The sequence below is a fragment of the Salmo salar genome, chromosome ssa05 (assembly GCF_905237065.1).
Source record: "Salmo salar chromosome ssa05, Ssal_v3.1, whole genome shotgun sequence".
Classification (NCBI taxonomy): Eukaryota; Metazoa; Chordata; class Actinopteri; order Salmoniformes; family Salmonidae; genus Salmo; species Salmo salar.
In genome coordinates, this window is record NC_059446.1 from 62,718,358 (window position 1) to 62,722,009 (window position 3,652).

A 3,652-nucleotide genomic window follows, 5' to 3' on the forward strand; every position below is an offset into this window, starting at 1 on the left:
GTGTGGGTCTCGCGATGCTGCTAGTGTGTGTGTGTGTGTGTGTGTGTGTGTGTGTGTGTGTGTGTGTGTGTGTGTGTGTGTGTGTGTGGGCGCATATGTTTGTGTGGAATCTGAGAGTGAGCTGCAGTATTCTCTCTCATTCCCTGGCTGAGCAGCACCCCCTCCCCTCCCTCTTTCCTTTCCATCCCTCTCTCCTTCCCATCCCTCTCTCCCTCCCTCCCTCCCTCCCTCTCTCCCTGGTGATGACTTGATACTCAGCGATGATGTCAGCAGATTTCTGCTGCTGTCTGAGTGCTGCCCCCATCCTTACAGGAAGGTACTGCAGAGACAGAGGGCTGGAGAGAGGGTGTGCGGAGAAGACGGGCTATTGCAGAAAAAGTGATGGAGGAAATAACGGTAGTGAAAGGGAGCTTGAAGGAGAGAGTTACAAAGAAAGAAAAGAGAGGGAGACTTTCAGTCTCCTCCTCCCCCCTTTCCATTTGTTCCCCCCAAATCCCACAGATCACTGGCAGTCTCCATGGCAACCCCACGCTTCCCACGCTGGGTGCGTGAGTATGTGTGTATCAGGGGGTTTCTGCCTCTGCTCTGCCAGCTCAACAGAATCCCGTCTCCTCTCTCTGTCAATTCTAGCCCGGCTGGCATTCATACATCAGCGGTAATATCCTCCTCTCTCATCTGCTTACTCATATTTCCCTGCTCCTCGCTCACCTGAGGTCAGCAACACAGGGAAACACACTCCCCTCAGACAGGACCTGGTCTCTATGACAACAGTCAATACTGGGACTGCTGGCTGGCTGGGCTCAGCGGTGATGATCAACCAACCAATCAATGGAGTTACTTAGCAGCGAACTCTCTATACCGCAACATGAGCTCAACACTCATGGGGCCAGAGTTCATAAGGAACCATCTGAGCCTTTTTCATAATAACATATTTACGTTATTTACATATATGTTGGAACTGCTAGATAAATATAATATGTAGATCAGTCATGATTCTCTCATGTCAATTCTACAGCTAATTACTGTCATGTGTTACATTCTAGGCAGTGGTGTAAAGTACTTAAGTAAAAATACTGCTCTTAAACGCTAGTAAAACTAAATGCATGCTCTTCAACCGATCGCTGCCGCACCCACCTGCCCGACTAGCATCACTACTCTGGACGGTTCTGACTTAGAATATGTGGACAACTACAAATACCTAGGTGTCTGGCTAGACTGTAAACTCTCCTTCCAGACTCATACTAAGCATCTCCAATCCAAAATAATATCTAGAATCGGCTTCCTATTTTGCAACAAAGCCTCCTTCACTCACGCTGCCAAAAATACCCTCGTAAAACTGACTATCCTACTGATCCTCGACTTCGGCAATGTCATTTACAAAATAGCCTCCAACACTCTACTCAGCAAACTGGATGCAGTCTATCACAGTGCCCTCCGTTTTGTCACCACTACATATTCGTCACCAGATCCACTGGCTCCAGGTCATCCAGGTCATCTATAAGTCTTTGTTATGGTGACCAGCTCACTGGTCACCATAACAACACCCACCCGTAGCACACGCTCCAGCAGGTATATCTCACTGGTCATCCCCAAAGCCAACACCTCATTTGGTCGCCTTTCCTTCCAGTTCTCTGCTGCCAATGACTGGAACGAATTGCAAAAATCGCTGAAGTTGGAGTTATATCTCCCTCATTAACTTTAAGCATCAGCTATCCGAGCAGCTTACCGATCGTTGCAGCTGTACATAGCCCATCTGTAAATAGCCCATCTGTAACTAGCCCATACAACTACCTACCTCATCCCCATATTGTTTTAATTTACCTTTTTGCTCACCAGTATTTCTACTTACACATCATCATCTGCACATCTATCACTCCAGTGTTAATTTGCAAAATTGTAATTACTTCGCTACTATGGCCTATTTATTGCCTTACCTCCTTAAAAGACAGGAAAACCGTCCAATTCACACACTTATCAAGATAACATCCCTGGTCATCCCTACTGCCTCTGATCTGGCAGACTCACTAAACACACATGCTTTGTTTGTAAATAATGTCTTAGTGTTGGAATGTGCCCCTGGCTATCCGTAAATTAAAATGTTGCCATTTGGTTAGCTTAATATACATTTGAAATGATTTATACTCTTACTAATATTTTTGTAATTTTTATATAACCTTTATTTAACTAGGCAAGTCAGTTAAGAACAAATTCTTATTTACAATGACGGCCTAGTGGGTTAACTGCCTTGTTCAGGGGCAGAACGACAGATTTTTACCTTGTCAGCTCAGGGATTCAACCCAGAAACCTTTCGGTTACTGGCCCAACGTTCTAACCACTAGGCTACCTGCCGCCCCATTACATGTACTATTGATACTTAAGTATATTTAAAACAAAATACTTTTAGACATTAACTCAATTAGTATTTTACTGGGTGACTTTCAACTTTAGTCATTTTCTATTAGGGTATCTTTACTTTTACTCAAGTATGACAATTGGGTACTTTTTCCTCCACTGATTCTAGGTGAAACAATACATGTAAACAGAATCTTAAACATCCTGCTTTATCATTATAGCTGTCAGTACACGTTTCAAATCAGCGCTTAGCAACAACATACAGTGCCTTCAAAAAGTATTCACACCCATCAACTTTTTGCACATTTTGTTGTGTTACATTGAGATTTTGTGTCACTGACCTACACACAATACCCCATAATGTCAAAGTAGAATTATGTTTTTTGACATTTTTACAAATTAATAAAAAATGAAAAGCTAAAATGTATTGAGTCAATAAATTGTCAACCACTTTGTTATGGCAAGCCTAAATAAGTTCAGGAGTAAAAATGTGCTTAACAAGTCACACAATAAGTTACATGGACATGATATTTGAATGACTACCTCATCTTTGTACCCCACTCATACAATTATCTGTAAGGTCTGTCATGGAAATTAATTCTGAGAGAAACTTTGTCATTTCTTCAAACAATCATCTTTATTTAATATTGATTAATTATTGCAATAATGAAACTGGCCGGCCGAGAGCCTAACCTGTACAGAAATGCTGAGCTCTTTATATAGCTCACACTAACAATGCTTAGTCATGGCTGGTTCCACCCCTCCCATGCAGACCAAGGCTCCAGGCTCTCTCTATCTTGGTTACACCCACCACATCTTGTCTATGTAATGCAGTCTAACTCATTTGTCAGCTCAAGCCATCTCTAGTGACCACACGCCCAGATTAGCTGCAGGGGACTAGAGTGGAGACCATAAAAACACAGCATTATCAGGACAGAAATGTCATACTATTAATTAAATATTAATTGCTAACTATTAATATCAAACAGATCAGGTAAATACGTAATTTTTCTATCACAGGTCCCACAGGTCCCACAGTCGAGTGAATTTCAAACACATATTCAACCACAAAGACTAGGGAGGTTATCAAATGTCTCGCAAAAAAGGGCACCCATTGGTAGACGGGTAAAAAAAGCAGACATTGAATATCCCTTTGAGCATGGTAAAGTTATTACACTTTGGATGGTGTATCGATATACAGAGTCACCACAAAGATACAGGTGTCCTACCTAACTCAGTTGCCGGAGAGGAAGGAAACCGTTCAGGGATTTCACCATGAGGCCAATTGTGACTTTAAAAC